Here is a 17,647-nt window from a genome sequence, read left to right as displayed (position 1 = left end):
ACTACCTAGTGGTTTGATTCAAATTGTCTGGCTTACTTCTAATTAGTATTGTTAATGTTTACAGATTATTCTTAATAAAATAAAGCTTTGTGGCTTTATTTTAATTATAAAATTAAAAATGTAATAAAAATAAAATATTTTAAAATACAAATAATGTGGACATTATCAGAAGTTTTAAAGAAGAATTTGTTTAAAAAAAAAAGCCTGACTGCTAGAAAACTCTTGGTTGGGGTAAAAAAAGAAACGACAGAGTAGCCGAAATATAATTGTCTCTTGATATAATTCCCAATCTGGAACAATCTTGGTAGTCATCTATTAATGTATTTAGACTTAGCAACACTGACAAACTGAAGGTTATAGAGATGAGCATAGGGAATACTTACCTGCTAGTCTTACCATACTAATAATTAGCACTAAATTTTAAATATATTCAGCTCTAATGCATGTCTGCACATCTGTATTTTGGTAATTTAAATAAAGCAGTATGTTACAATATGAAGTTAGAAAATGTTTCCTATTCTAACTTAGCAATTAGTGAGAAAACAAATAAGAGATTCAGAGAAAGTTATTACTTAGAAGTATGCTGGAAAAATAAAGTAGTCATTACTTGGCTATTTATTTCTAGTCCTGAAATTATGAAAGGTTTTTTTTTTTTATTTGCTCAATACAATTAAAAGAAAGTTATTTAAAAAGTTAATAAGGCAAGAGCCTGAAATTTATTTTATTAAAAAAATCATGAATTTAAAAAAGGGAGGTTATGGACAATTACACAATAGTCTTGTCTCTAGATAAGCTGCTCCATGAATTGGGGCAAGCGTATTTATCCTTCACAGGCTCATTTTCCTCATCTGACATTCCATACTTTTCGAGTCTGGAACATTACCAAAGTCCTTTCAGAAACTATTTGCAATGTGTATATCGGTGTTAATGGTTTTAGTTTCTGTCTCTCTTTTTCTCTCTCTCTCTGTATGTATATATATATATATACAGTTATTGTTATAAATTCTCTTAAAATCTATATGGAACATTTATAATATTAAATATACACAAACCTTGTATATGAAAAAAAATCCAGAAGGATAAATTATTTTTCTTATTTTGTTCACATATATAAAATAATTCCTACCATGTCATTTTCTTCAATGATGTGTACTTTGGGATTATGGTCATAAGAATATCACAGTCAAATTTTGTTTTTGGAAACATTTCAACATCTCTATTCAAAGACTGACTGGATCATGTTTACAGAGGCTTTTCAAGGCATCTGTTCTTAGCCACAGCTGAGAATGGGGCCCACCGTGCAGACTGGAAGGATCCACCTAGAATTTGTTGAATTAAGTCCTTGCACCTGGATATAATTGTCGTGCCGCTGTGCTGGGGTTTTCTTAAGCTACTGGTAAAACAAATTAGCTCAATTTAAACTGGCATCCAGTAGAGAAGCAACAACTCACCTCATATAATGTTTTTCAAATAATTATTTTTGTATTGCCAGTTTTACCTCATGAATATTTTCCTGGGGGCTGGGTGAGAAAAAATGTAGCTAAACCAGAGACGTGATAAAAATTCTACTCATGTTATAGGCTTTGATATTATTACAGTATAATTAAGATATGGGTAAATATGCGATTATAGTTTCAGTTCAGCTGGATTTTTTTCCACCATTAAACAAAACATCAATTCAGATATTTAGTTGTGAGGTAAAGTTTAAGAAATATTCTCATATCCATATGCAAGTTTCATAAACCATTGATGTATTTGCTGTAGCTTTAATAATACAACTGTTTTTACAGATAGAACACATGCATGTGAGAGACATGATAAAGAGGAGACGGGATTCATTTGTGTTTGTCAGTAGAATTAATGAAACTCATGTGGTTATGTAGTTTTGAGTCATTTATACTTGGCAACCTAATTCACAAATTTTCTTGGAAACCCGATGAACTCCAAACTTTAATGGCTGGTAAGAACGAGGCTAGTGCTTGTGGGATTATGGGGGCTAATACATGTATGTATTTCTGTGTGCATTCACTGCTTCCCCACAAATTTCATGGGTGCCAGTTATGGGTCAGGCAGGATTCTCAGCACTGAGGACACAGCAGGGAAGCGTGAGAAGTTCTTGGCTTCCTTAAGTTTACATTCTAGTTTGGGAAACACACACAGAAAGAAAAAAGGAAGGAAAGAAAGAGAGAGAGGAAAGGAGGGAGGGGAAGAGGAAGAAAAACTAAGAATATAATTATGTTTAGTGTAAGTATGTTTAGTATAAGAATATAATTTCAGTTCAGTATTAAGTTCTATGAAGAACGTAATGTGGGCTAATTAGAGAGTACTGACAAGTACAATTAGATTGGTCAGGAAGGCTTCTCTGAGAAAGTTTCATGTCGATGTATGCATCAGTAAGCACATATGCTAGCTGCATTAATATACCCATGTATTTCTTAATATGCCTTTGCATTTCCAGTCCCCTTGCACAAGGGCTAGCATAAGATGGAGAGAAGTCTTCCCTACTTGTATGGAAAGCACAAAGCATTTAGAAAGGTCTGTGCACATGTGTAGCGTATATATATATTTCCAAAATAAAACATACATAACAAAATAAATCAATATTACAAAATGATTTATTACAAAGGTTTGGATATAAAGCCCTACAGAGGGCTTTCCTAACCTTATTTCTTTGAGCATTGTCACTTCTTCCCTGGTCATAATAACTTGTACGTATTTCTCTTAGTACACCCTGCCTTACATTGTCACTAGTTGTCTACCAATGTATTTTCCTCTCAAGATCTTACTCTTTGACAGAGGCCTTTGTTTAATGTATCTTTGTATTTCCAGGCCCCTACAACGAGTCTAGAAGCAAATCAAATAGGATTTGATATAAGTGTGTGATAAAGGGATTCTATTATAGTTCAATAAAAATATTACTGCCATACAGGAAAATTCCATTTATATCCTGATGTTCTGAGACTGAAATATTGTGGTTAGGGGACAGAGCTGAATTCCAAATTCCAGCCACCTAGCTGGCTGGCTTGAGCTCATTGTTGGCAACAAACAGTGCCACCGAGTTTGATTAGCAATGACAATACCACTGCTGCTGGTGGAAATAACTATCATTTATGCAGCGCTAATGCCAGCTAGTAGCCACTAGCTACACTGTCCTAGCAATCCTGACAATCACCCTATGAGGCAGGTGTTATACACCCACTTTACAGATAAGTATTTGAAACTTGGAGACAATGAAACATGCCTGAAGTCATCGAGCTTGTCATAGCTTAATATAATGTGTGTGCTGAGTTATATTTATGAAATGTATGATATGTGATAAAAATAGTATAAAATTCCAAATTAAAAAGCTACAAAGTGGCTGCCATATATATGTATATATATATAAATGTATATATATAGTATAATATATAAAATTATGTGTAAATTTATATGTAAAATGTACATATGTAAAGTGGATGCCATATGTGTGTGAATTTGATATATGTATGTATGTGTATATATATACATTTATATATATATATGAGATGTGCGTGTGTTGTTAAATGGTGGTGGAATAGTCTTTTGAATGTTTGGTGAGGAAAGGATGCAAAATGTTAGGGGTATGTATTCTGGTAAAGCCTGGGACAGTTATATACACGTTTGAATGTGTATGTGTACATTTATACTCATCATTGTGTATAGATATTTGCAAAGTTATTGGATACTATCAATTTTGAACAAAATTACAGTCGTTATAGTACAGTCTCCTTACTGAACAATGAACTTTCGTTTGGAGGACAGGGCCATTTCCTGTTTATCTGTGTTCCCAATGCTTAACACAGGGTGTGGTACAAATGTAAGCACCCACTAAATGCTTGTTAAAAAATAAAAGAATTAGCAAAGCTTAGCATTGTCACATAGCATAAGGGGACCTAAGACTTTTATGCCCATTAGCTTTAAAAACCTATGTCAAGAACAAAGGAAATCCATAAAAAAATAGTGGTTATTATTACTGTTTTTTTTATTTCAAAAGCTCAGTGGAGTTTTATTTTTATTATAAGAATTAGTCTATTTCACAAAAAATGAATCTTGGAACACTACATCAAAAACTAATGACGCACTGTATGGTGACTAACATAACATAATTAAAATTTTTTTAATAAAACAAAAAATTTTAAAAACAGAGAAAGTTGAAAATCAGAATTAGTCTGTTTCAGTACTGTAGTTCTGAGTTAGGCAAATGGATTAGAAATATAAAACAAGAAAATCGCATACATGTGCAAAAATCTAGCAATAGTATTCCTTTTAAAGATCTGACATAGCCTGTAATCAACAAAATAAGCAGCTAAATAAATATTTTATGAGTTTGATGCTAATGATCACTGATATTGGATCATAATATTGACTGATAAACGTATATGTTCTAATACATCACTCACACACATACACTCTGTAACTGAAAAAGAGGCTCCTGCACTGGGAAGCTCTGAAGGCTCACCAAATATCCCCATTGCTTTTCAATTTGTGGATTCTTTTGTTAATATAGAAAAAGGCAGAGGAGAGGTGCAGACAAAAAAAAAAAAATCTGTAACCTGAAAATCAGGAGAACTATGAATCGTTAGAATTACCTTTTCAGAAATATAAAAATAAGTTCAAAATTAAGTAAAATGATATTTTTATCTCACCATGGGATGACAGAGGCAAAGGTCGGTCCTCACTGCTGGTAATTTATTTTATGTTTATATGTCTCTAGGTAGAGGGAAAGTAGAACTCACTAAAATGCTTTCTAAGAGTTTAAGCACACAAACTCTATTACATGCAGCAAAAAGTGAAGAACTGGTCTATGTATAAATGTAGGTGACTTGAAGAAACAATCACACTTTTACATGGTTATGTGTATCAGATATTAGAAAACCCAAAATGTGTTTCTCTACTTAATGGGTTCAATTTCCATCATTACTGAGTACAAAGAAAAAATAATTCAGTCTGTAAACTCTATTAATCAGAAATAGAAGGTCTTGGGTAGAAGCTCCTCATAGACTGTTCAATACAAGTGTGCAATTCTCAGAGTCAAAGGGAAGCACCTTACAAGGCTGTGTTTCTCTCTTAGTTTTTCTAGGGGGACACTTGGAACCACCTTGGGAATAATCTCTCTCAGGATGACATGCTGCCTCAGGCATCCCAGTGTAAGCAAGGCTCTCACAGTTCTAATATTCTTCTTATATTAATATTGAAACAAAAAGTGGGAGTGTGACAGGCTTTAAAATTCCTCAAATTATCTGATCCTATCTTAAGTGTTTGGGTAACTCTGAAGAGAAAGTAAATTGTGTCTTGTTGAAAGATAGTGTAGAGGCTCAGTACAAGACTCTAGAAATTACCTGTCTGTCACAAAAGATTTCTTTCTATGGACTAGATGATAGATGGTCGATTTCATAGAAAATTCTATGTTTCCAAATTTTTTATGTCCCAAATTTAATTTCCCTATCTGATACCCACGGAGTTGTTAGGTTAAAGTGATATGGAGCTAGGTAATGAGAAATGAAGAGATGCTCAATAATCTAGTTCTCCAGACAAAAACTAAGGAGACATCTTTATTTCCCCCAGTTTTTCATTACCACAAATACTCTACACTGTGCTTTCAAAGTACGTATTGTGATTCAATTGATTTCTGTGTATCTCCACTTGAGCCAGTACCTATTTCTGTCACCTGGACTACTGTGCTGGCTTCCCTGCCTCTGGTCTCCTACTAAAATGTGTTCTTTGTACAGGAGCCAGAAAGATTTTCTTTTTTTTAAGTTTATGTCAGATCATGTCACTCCTTCTTTAAAAGCTTCTATAGCTTTATTCATAATGGCCCAAACTGGAAACAGCCCAAATGTTCATCAACCAGTGAATGGATAAACAAATAGTGCATTCATACAATGGAATTCTTTCAGCAATAATAAACAACTGATACACATAACAACGTGGGTGCCTCTCAAAGGCATTATGCTAAGTGAAAGAAGCAAGACACAAAAGGCTACATGATTCCATTAAATGACATCCTGGAAAAACTATGGGGACAAAGATACAATCAGTGGTTGCTAGGGGGTGGAGGACATGAGGGAACTCTTTGGGGTGACAGAAACGGTCTATTTCTTGATTGGGGTAGGTACTCAACTTTATATATTTGTCTATAATCATTAAACTGTTATGCACATGAAAAGGGTGAGTTTTATTACATTCATAGGTGTGATGGTTATATGCCATCACACCTATGAATGTAATAGAATTTATTACATGTAATACTTATATTTATTGTATATAATAATTATATACATATAAATATGTTTATATAGTTGGGAGACTCAATTCCAGAGAATGCATTAAGTGTCCTTTAGAAAAAAACACGAGAAAAAAATGCAGCTTTGTCAAGTGCCTCCGTTTAACTCTGGGAATTGGACATGTGTACTAGAGAGTCTGTGAGGAGCTTCTACCCCAAATTAGATACATAGGAGGTAAATTATGTCTCACTAAACATGGCTTAAAAAAAATAAAGACCATTCTAAGGCCTCTGCCTGTATTTAGAATACAAATCCATACTCTTGACTCTGACCTGTCAGGCCCTTTGTGAACACGCTTCCCCGCCGCCCTTCAGATTTGTCTCCCAGACTCACACTGTTCAGGTTTACTACCTAGGGTATTTTCTTAGATGTTTGATATTTAACTTTAAAAACAAATTATTAGCCTCTAAAAATAAAATTTAATTTTTATTAATGAGGATTTAAAATATAAAATTGTACATTAAAATTCTTTAACATAATACCTATACTTTCTCACAAAAATTAAAAGCCCCATCTACAAAAACTCTGTTTGTGTCATAATAGGCATCCTGATTCTTAGTTCATGGAAAGGGAAGAGAGAGGCAGTGATTTTAAGTATCTGAGGTCACGTTCAACTTAGTTAGTGGCCAGGTATTTTCTGGTAGTTAAACATGATATGAGAAAAGATGAATTTATCCTATATTAATTAATTAAACAAATGAGTTTTTATACCTATTATGTAACAGGATACTCAAGGGAGTCATTTTTTGACTTTATAAAACTATGAAAATTGAATTTGATTAGATAATAACCCCTTATTTTATTTAGAAATATAAGTTTAACATACAAACATTTAATTACATATATTTCAGACATTTCAGACATACACCTTCATGTATGTTGAATATGGGCCAACACACAAACTCACTGAATTTTACAATATAAAAGGATAGAGGCTGTGTGTGGAAAACACACACCTCTATACCCTCACACACATTTTATTCAGTTATAAGAAAAATATACTTTTCTAATAGTGCACCGTATAAAAGTAAAAATTCAGTTTACATTCCTAAATTAGATTTACAAAGTTTCTATAAATGCGTTAAAACAGATTCACATAAATCACTACAATGTCATTTTAAAAAAAACAAGTCACATTTATTACCTGATAGTACACCCTATCGCATGGGTCACATTTACATATTATGCACCCCAGGAATGTGTCAGGACTAGAGAAAATTTCCAGCTCATGTGAGAAATAGCAAAAATACAAGCTGTTTCTATAGTAGGATCATGGGGCTTGAATTTTTCAAGTTTTTCAAGTGACTACTTCCTTCCTCCCTCTTTTTCTTCTTTCGTTCCCTCCCCCTCCCTTCCTTCCTTCCTTTCTTCCTTCCACTTCTCATTCTTCTTTTTAGCCTTCCTTTTCTTCTTAAGCTCACTGAAAGGATATGGTCATTGAAGAGAGTTCCCAGTTTATGACTTTAGGATATATATTCAGTTCACCTTAAACTTCTGTTGTTCGGCGTGAATATAGTCAATATTCAGATTGCTTGCTAGCCTGAGTCCCAGAATTTGTTTTAAGGTATCCAAGAACAGGATGACATTACTCGGGAAACATCTTGTGCAATGATGCCACATCCATCACTTGACTAAGAGCTTGTTTTCAACTTTATAAAGCAGTGGGGTGACCTTCTGTTCCCAAGAGAGGGCCTCAAATGTATTGGGCAAATCTTTGGCTCTTGAAATAGCTGTTCAGTGTTACAGATGTTCAGGTGACTGACTAATGGTTTCCTTCCCCCATAAGACAGCTCCTGGGAAGCTCTAGGATGTGGCTTTAAACTGGAATGACTCTGGGGAAGTAGGTTTGATATGGCATGGTCTCGAGGCATGCCTAGTCTGAAGTTCTCCCAGGAAGTCTGATGAGTTCTAAAACTTCCCTGGCAAACGGATCTCTGACAGCACAAAGAGGGAAATGTAAATGAGGAAAATACCAAGGTCAAGGCCTTGCTTGGTGCTTCATGGGTAGAATAGCATAGTGGTTAAAAACTCTAGCACTGAGGTTGAGATGCTTGGCTATCCTTCTAGTTCTATCTCTGATGGCTGCATGACTGGAGCCTCAGCTTCCTTATTAATAGTAATACTGATATTAATAATAATAATGATATCACATTTTCTAATGGAATTTTGAGGTGTGAACGAAATTAATGAGATGCCTAGCAAAAAGTAAACATTGACTAAGTGGTATCTATTAGTATTGTTATTGTTACCCTACGCCTCAGAAAATAAGTTAGCCATAGTTGAGAGACTACTGGGGATTTTCTCATTTCATCAATGTAAAGAATAATTTCTACAACGGTTGTGATAAATATATATGAAAGGAGCTGAGCACATTGACAGGTAGAGTTCAGAGTGCAAGTGGGTGCTGGAATTTAAAATATTCATAACTAGTTTATACAGATAGGAAAATTTTGTGTGTTGAATCAGTTTATTCAGATATAGGCATAAACATCTTATTTTCTAGATTTTATAATTATATATAACATGGTAACAAAATATTAGAGGAGGAGGAAGCTTAGAAGTAAACAATATATGTTATATTTTTCTAGTATAACATTTCTATGAGAAATTTGATTAAGGTAAGAGAAATAAAATCTCCTGTTAGAGTTCCTTCAGCATTTTGCAATGCTTCTTACACAAAATGCTAAAACTATTTTAAAAAATTCCATTTATTTCTTTTTACTGCACCTGGGCCAGGTCTAGGAAGCTAATTATTGAAACTACATCTCCCAGAAATTAAATAGGCAAATATTATTGTTGTTATAATATAAAATTACTGGAAAATACTTAACATTTTACTACTTCCTTATCTTCCTTTTTCCTCATTATTCTTTTTAATACTACTATTATTATTACAGCTGCACGGAAATGACATATTGCTAAATAGCAGTGAACACTGGAAGAAGGTTAAGCAAAGTTAATTTATGCAAGGAAACGGCAGCTAGAAATGCGGGAGGACCTTATTCTACTTAATAAATACATTATTTGTACAGGTCAGTTTATCTGCTGAGTATTTCCAGGCATCCAAATAATTGTTATTCTCAACTGTCTCATGTCTTAGCCAAGCTAAGCCACAAAGGATGAGTAGTTCAGAGCTTAGCGAATGCTTCCCAGCTGCCCCCAGGAGTCCTGGGAGGGAGACTGAAGAGCTTCCCAGAAGACCGGAAAGGAAAGGCCGCAGCAGAATCGCTTACAGAAATGGCCCGGATGATGTTCGTTTTGGATTCATCTTTGGGCTTTGTGATCTTGGGGGGAGTTTCTTATTTTCCTCCATTTCTCCATATGGAAAACTAGAGGAGTAATACCTCCCTTACAAATATTGCTTTTATGAGAAACAGTGGAGATGAGGTTTATAAAGGGTTTGTGAAATGTAAAATGCTTATTCTGCTTAAATCTAACAGAATAGTTAAAAGTATGCCGTTAGCTTGAATCTTGGCTCTATAATGGCAATAATAATGGTGCTTACTGCTTGGGGTTGTTGGGAGGGAACCACTACACATAAAACAGGTGGAGCAGTTGTGGGTGCATTTCCATGCTTTTTGTTATTATTATTCTACTAACCCTTATTTTCTCTCAGAAGCAGACCAAATGGGCATACTTAATATAGATTGTGAGAATGATGGAGAAGTGAGATTAATTTTTAAAAACAAAATGAAAAGAATAAACACATACTGTTGAAGAATATGCAATATTTAAGTTCTACATGCTATATGTTTAACATGTGTTAAAATAATTTCATGACAGAAATATTAACTGAAAAAAATAATTTTGGTCATTTAGGTTTGTATGTTCTTTGGACAGGCTCATGTGAGCACAAAATGAGATGAAAGTCTTTCTGGCTTTGGCTGGAAATAATGTTTTTAATTGGGGAGTGTTTTGTATTACCTGATGGATTTTAACTTCTTGAATGTCTTTAGTAATTAGTGCGTGCAGCATTAGCTAGCTTGCTTTTGAACGTTCAGAGCTATTCTTTATTATCTTAAAAAGATGGGGTTTTATGATATATGTAAATATGCAAGCTTATATGCTCCTTAAGATGAGATGAAAGGCAATGATTTTATTCTACTTAGAAAAACTGGGTTAGTGCTTCCCAGATATTAACAGGTATAATGTAGATAATAAAACCAACCACAATGAAAATATTCCTCTGGTCAAGTTTGAGAGACACTAGATTAATTAATACTCAAAAATAAAGCTTTTATTGTACTACTTCTCAAAATCTTTTATATATTAATGTGTGCTGAGAATCTCTGAGGATAGCAGTAGTATGTTTTTCAATATTATTTGACGACTGAGTCCTTTTCCTGAGGGACTGTTGTTAAGGAATATATTTTGAGAAGTGTGGGGCTGGAAGATTATTGTGTTTCTGGTCTTCATTTTCAAATGAGAGAAAACAAAGTTCATATCAGTTTAGAATTTTCTAAATTCTTTTCATCTTGCTTGCTCAGTTCCATTGGGGACATCCTTGTTACTTTACCAGACAGTTTCTAGGGATAAGAGACTGGCTCCTGGCTTCTCCCTTTCTTCCTTCTTCCATTTTAAAAGTACAAATTATTCCGGGGCACCTGGGTGGCTCAGTGGGTTAAGGTCATGATCTCAGGGTCCTGGGATCGAGCCCCGCATCGGACTCTCTGCTCAGCGGGGAGCCTGCTTCCTCCTCTCTCTGCCTGCCTCTCTGCTTACTCGTGATCTCTCTCTGTCAAATAAATAAATAAATCTTTAAAAAAAAAAAAAGTACAAATTATTCCATGGGCTAGGCCCAGGAAAATTGGGGTTTTGCCTCTAAGAGGGTCTGATCCTGAGGATGGAGAAAAAAATAGCATCTGGGATTTAAAGTACCAGGAGAAAAAGACAACACTCCAAACAAAAGTGATATCTGCGAGAACAGCTTGGAACTTTGAAAACGTATCTTAAAGGGAAAATTGAGGCATCAATAAAATCAGGAAGGCGATAATTATGACAATTGTTTTATCACGTGTTTTATTATTTCTCCGCGAAGGAGGGAAACAATAGAAAAAGAAAATCTCAATTGTGAATCCTTTTGTTTTGTCTTGTTTTTGTTTTTGTTTTGCTTTAGTCTTCCATCCTTGGTGCTTAGGGCCAGATACTTCTGTGTGGTGGAGGGCCATCCCGCACACTGTAGGATGCTTAACAGCCTCTACCGGATGCCCACAGCCCCTCACCCCACCCCCGCTTGTGATAACCAAAAGTGTCTCCAGGCCTTAGCCAATGTCTTCTGGTGGGCAGCACTGATCCCAGCTGAGAACCATTCCTCTACCCCTGTCTTCCAGTATTTTCTCCCTTTGGCACTAAAAGATGAGTCCAGAAAATGGAAGGGCATCATGCTGTAAATCTTCATGTGAATAATACAATACAGCTGCAAATACCTTCAAAAGGAATAACAAATCTCTGACAGGGCTTCTGTCATTTTTCTAAGTCTCCTTCTGGAAGTATGGTATCACCTTTTTTTTTTTGTTTGTTTAAGATTCATTTTATTGATGAGAGCAAGTGAACACGCACGTGTGTGCCCAGGATCAGGGGGCATGGGAAAGGCAGAGGAGAGGGAGAGAAAGAATCTCAAGCAGATACCTTTGTGCACAAGGCCCTCAGTTGGGGAGAGGGGGAGTTTAGTCTCACGACCCTGAGATCACTACCTGTGAGATCACAACCCTGAACGGAAATCAAGAGTCTGACTCTGAACCATTCAACCAACTGAGCCACCCAGGTGTCCCTGGGATCGTTTATTTAATCTTCTGTTAGCTGACTTATTTTTCATTCTTTTGCCCTGACTGATCACCATTCCCACTTAAAAGACAATTAGTAAAATGTTCTCTTTTTGTCTTAAAACATTTAAGAAGGAATTACTAAAACTGTGGCTCAAAATATCTCCTGGTTGGCATAATCTTTCTGAAATTAGCAAATATCAGTCATTTCAATAAAATAAGTAGTTGCCAAATATGCTGGTTAAAGTTATAAACCTAATGAAATGGGATGACATACAGTACCTTGCCTATTGTTATTTTTACATTCTTTGGGGCTATAAATTCACACCTCTCTCTCAATAGTTTCCACCTTTCATATTGGTGTTTGGGACTCTGTTATAGGGCTAGAAAATGAAGCTGTCCATGATAGATTAGGAAAGACAGAATCCAAAAATAAGCATGTGGTTTCCTAGCACAATAGATGTTAAAAATGTGCATTACAGTATTGTTTTAATTATTATGTATGTTTCTTTTTGTCTTGGGTCTCTAGGACTGAACATTCATTTCTGGAAAGGAACATGGTAAATTTTTAAATTTATGTCAATCTATACTGGATTTGAAAGATTCTCTACACAAAGGGGAAAAAAGGGAGAACAATCTAAAAGGAAAGAGAAGACACGTATATCCTGATAACTAGATAGATTCTCAAAGCTTATATATGTGTTGTAGTCATGAAATAATTTAACATTTTGCCATAATATTTTCTGCTTGATTGACATTCAATTATATGCTTTCCAATTTTATACAACCTCTCTAATTATAGTATAAGTAGAAAGATGAACCCTAAAGGAATCTATATCTCAACTTAATAGAGGAATATTATTTTCTTTTTGCTCTCCAAAGTTTCTTTTGAGGACAGAGTTTTAAAATGATATGTAATACATTCACTGCCCAGTTATCCTTAGTGCTTCTATTACCCGTAAATAATAAAAAGCTTAAAGTCCATTTTTCTATTTTTGAATCTTACATATGATTACATTTAAGTTAATCTTCTTCGTTTGTTTTCCTTTTATAAAAAGGTACTCTGTTACCTCTGTCAGATTACATTAGAGGATTTTGGTGACATTCTTGTACTAGAGAAACTACAAACACTTCTACAGGCTATGTAGTTATGCAGCCACAATGGGTATAATCCTATTTTTATGAAGAATGAATAGAATTGACTTAAAAATAGAAATAGCTTCCTGAAATCACCTACATTCTATTTAGCTCAACTTAAAAAAATAACTTAAAAGCTTGTTGCAAACATTTAAATCAGATAAGTCAGCACAATCCCTTGCCAAAGGTCAAAAAGATTGCAGTAAAAATCCAAACAGAATATCAATTGGGATCTGACAAGGCAAAGGAAGTGGACGATTGAAATACATTTCTTTTTGAATACACATTTGCTCATCTTTGCTCAAGGGTCAAAACAGAATTATTCTGGAATAGAAATGGTGACTATCTGACCTGTTGTTTAACGAGTGTTTCTAAACTGGTTTATAATTACCAAATTAATCTCAGAATATATTAAAAGCCTATTTGCACAAGCTATGTACAAGTTAAAAAAGGAGCAGAGCACTTTACCTGCATCGATACAAAGCATTGCATAACAAGTATTTGTTTTTGTAGTTATTGTGGCTTTGGGAACAAGTAAATATAAACAGCAGGAAACAAAAATACAGAGCAGTGCAAGGGGAGGTTGTCAGGGAGCAGTATGGTGACTTTAGGCGCTGAATCCGGCTTGAAGTAAGCTTTGTTTCCGTGTGCGTGAGAGAGCTTTGGTGCTGTATCAGACCTCTGGGGCAACCACGCAGCAGGACGGGGATTATCCCAGGTTTACTAGAGTCTGTGCTTCCCAATTCATAGAAAACTCGCCTCCCTGTCATACTCTTATATTAACTCAGTTCTCCATCTTCTTCTTTTTTTTCCTTTCTAGGATTTTCAGTCTTTTGGCTAAAAAGAGTAGCGGATGTTAATTCAGAAACTAAAAAGTATTTAATGAACACAGTTGAGAAGATACCACATGTTTGACATCGATAGATAGTAAGTAAGCATAGCATGGGTAATTTTGCAAACTGAGCAATTCATTTTCTGAAAATGATGTTTCTTTGTCATTGGTGGCCCTGCCAAAAAAGTCTCGAGCACAAATTGACTGTATTTTAATACAACTGCTACTCACTCATGGTCAAGTTCCTAATGTATTTCTATTCTAACAATGAAATGCATTCATTCCTCCCTTCCTTCCTTCCTTCCCTTCTTCCTCTTTCTTTCTTTCTTTCTTTCTTTCTTTCTTTCTTTCGAGGCTCGACAGGGTTAATTCCATTTAGCTATAAGAAGACGATGCTCTGGTGGAAACCCCATGGTTATCAGAGACCCAGATTAGCTGAGTGAGGAGGGAAAGGAAACTGTGCCCTTCCTGTCTCTTAATAAAGCTAAGATTACAGAAGTATTTAATAACCATTGTGGGTTTTAATAGGAAATTGTATGTACACTTTCGGTAATTCGCTCAATCCGTGGTTACCATTGAAGATCGTTTTGTTTGAGCTAGCTTAGATATCTAGAAAATGTTGTAAAACCAGGATCCTATTACCCATAGCACTGCTAAGTAATCAACTATATAGGCATTAAAAGTTCTTTTTGGACATCTCATTTGCACTGAGAAGAGTGAGTTGCACCACGGCTTAAGAAACAACAGCAATTGTTTTATACGCACTGAGAAGGCAATAAAATGTGGATTCCTTATGTAGGTCCAAATGTAGCAGCTGGATTTGGCTTTATGAACCATGAAAAATAGTTCCCATCTGGAAGTTGATGTTGAATAAAGATGCAACAGTAAGACAGCATTTTACGTGAAACAATTTATACATGTTTAGCACAATTGTTGGTAATTTCCAGTTATAATTAGAAAATAATAATTGAGGATCAATGAGTTTGGTATCAAATACCCAAGACTTTCTTAATCTTGGAGAGATTGTTTCGTTCATTAAAAACAAACTAGGCAACAACAAAATTAATTTTCAGTTTTCTGAATAAACAATTAGTACTTTAATAATCATAGTTATACAATTATAAGCACATATTCTGAAGTTTAAAATTTTATTGGCAATAATGATGAATTCTTTAGTTATTGAAAAATATATGGTAATGTGTACAATCCACGCCTTCATTCTACAGCATGTTTTAAAATGTTAGTTCTGTCTTTGAATAAATTTTTATCAAACATTACATGTAAATTTGAAATCATATATATGAATGGGACCTTCTGGGGTTATTGGACTATCCTCAAGCTTTTGTGGAAAAATATTCTCAAATAAAAAATAAACATAGAACCATAAATCCAATTTTATAAGATTGAAATAATGCTTGTCAGCATGTTCCAATCTCCCCCTGAATTTATTATGTAAATTGACCAAAATTATTGCTTACTGACAACTCTTTTTAGTAGATGTTTTGCATTTAGCAAGGACAGGTATAATTTGCGCCCTTTTGGCAGTTGTTTTCGCCATATTAAAATTGAGAGACTGAGCAGATAATCAGAATGTCCACAATGTTTATAGGCTATCACGCATCATTTTATATGTGTTAATCCAATATATAAGATTTAAATTAAAAAATAGTACTGTTTTCATTTTTGCCTATTGGTTCTTTAAAACAGATAAAGATTTTAAATTTACAGTAGAGTCTCAGTCTTTTTTTCTTTTTTAAAAGTATAAACTTCTGAATTACTTAGATAAAACAAAGTCTGCTTTAGTATATCTGCAAATTTAAAAATAATTTGTAATGTATTTTGAAGTTCATTGAAAAGGCAATAAAGCAGGAAAGGATAGAAACACAAATAGAAGGTGGCAGTCTATTAAAATATATTAAAACTTGACAAAACTTACTAGAAAACATTGTCCTAAACTTCCTGCTTTTCCTTAAATGCTTATTTCTAAATTCATCTATTGGGGAGGGGAGGCGAACCATAAGAGACTATGGACTCTGAAAAACAACCTGAGGGTTTTGAAGGGTCAGGGGTGGGAGGTTGGGGGAACAGGTGGTGGGTAATGGGGAGGGCACGTTTTGCATGGAGCACTGGGTGTTGTGCAAAAAGAATGAATACTGTTACGCTGAAAAAATAAATAAAATGGGAAAAAAAAAAAAAAAGAATTGATATGTGTAGGGGCGCCTGGATGGCTCAATTGGTAGAGCATGTGACTGTTGATTTTGGGGTCATGAATTCCAACCCCATGTCAAGTGTATGTCTTACTTAATAATATAAAAAATAATAATTGATGTGTGTTTTGAGTTCTGTCTCTGTGAAATAAAAACCAAACTACCAGAGACTCTATACTATGTTCTATCTTGGTAACTGTCTAACGATTTGTTAGCCTGCCTTCTGCTAAGCCCAAAGCTCTACAGTTCAAAATTTGTAAACTACAAAATATTATTTCAGACTCTTTAAACATTGTATGATTAAAATTTGAAAGATAAGTGAGTGTTAGTAATTATAGAGAAATATTTTTTATTTCCCAAATGAATTAAGCATGAATTCTTTTTTTTTTTTGAAGATTTTATTTATTTACTCGACAGAGAGAGAGAGATCACAAGTAAGCAGAGAGACAGGCAGAGAGAGAGTGGGAAGCCCGCTCCCCGCTGAGCAGAGAGCCCGATGTGGGGCTCCCTCCCAGGACCCTGAGATCAGGACCTGAGCGGGAGGCAGAGGCCCAACCCACTGAGCCACCCAGGCGCCCCAAGCATGAATTCTTTTAAAAAAGTGGAAAGAGAATCCTTTTTCCAATTGTTTTTATTCATTTTTTTTTAAGAAGTGGGAGGAGCAGAGGGAGAGGGAGGGAGAGAATCTCAAGCAGATGCCACTCCTAGTGCAGAGCCCAATACAAGGCTCAAACTCACAACCCTGAGATTGTGACTTGAGTCAAAATCAAGAGTTGGACACTTAATTGACTGAACCACTGAGGGATCTCTCCAATTATTATCTCTCTCCTTCCTTTCTAGAATCACATTATCCATGCCTTTACAGAGGTGGGCCAAATGTTTTTTTACCCAGTGTTTTATCTCCAAACCAAACCCAATTTGAAGATGCAGCTGAAATCGAACTATTCCATAAAGCCTCTCTTGATTTCCTCCACTGCAGTTCTTTTCATTTTTAAACTTGCAGAACTGGGATCATCTCAATAATTCCTTGGAAGACGATATATATGTGTATATATATATGTGGCATTATACATATATATGCATATATATGATATATATGTAGTTTTGACTTTGTGTCTATAATCTTCTACTCTAGATGGTAATGCAAGTAAATTTTATACTCTAAGTGCATCATAACTTCTTTAAAAGCAAACACAACATTTTCACAATTTAATAGCTCATAATTCACAGCTTTGTATGATAGGCACACAATAATAAATAAATATTTTGTTGCTTCTCTATCCTTGACAAAGCACTGCATCAGTGATTCTCAGCTAGGGGTGATTTTGCCCCTCAGTGGACATTTGACATTGTTGGGAGACATTTAGCTTCTTACAATGGGGGTCATACTCTAACAGAAACTCACTA

At 34.9% G+C, this 17,647-nt stretch overlaps 1 long non-coding RNA gene across 1 annotated transcript in view; it reads left to right on the top strand.

Annotated features, from left to right (window-relative positions):
- Positions 1-17,647, top strand: part of LOC123939662 — a 124,255-nt gene that overhangs the window by 85,617 nt on the left and 20,991 nt on the right. The window contains exon 2 of the long non-coding RNA XR_006817948.1: positions 14,022-14,128. This is a non-coding gene — a long non-coding RNA (uncharacterized LOC123939662). The remainder of the gene's footprint in view (positions 1-14,021; positions 14,129-17,647) is intronic.

The sequence above is a fragment of the Meles meles genome, chromosome 4 (assembly GCF_922984935.1).
Source record: "Meles meles chromosome 4, mMelMel3.1 paternal haplotype, whole genome shotgun sequence".
NCBI classification, from domain to species: domain Eukaryota; kingdom Metazoa; phylum Chordata; class Mammalia; order Carnivora; family Mustelidae; genus Meles; species Meles meles.
The sequence above is the reverse complement of the archived record's forward strand: the minus strand, read 5'-3'. Positions and strand labels throughout refer to the sequence as shown.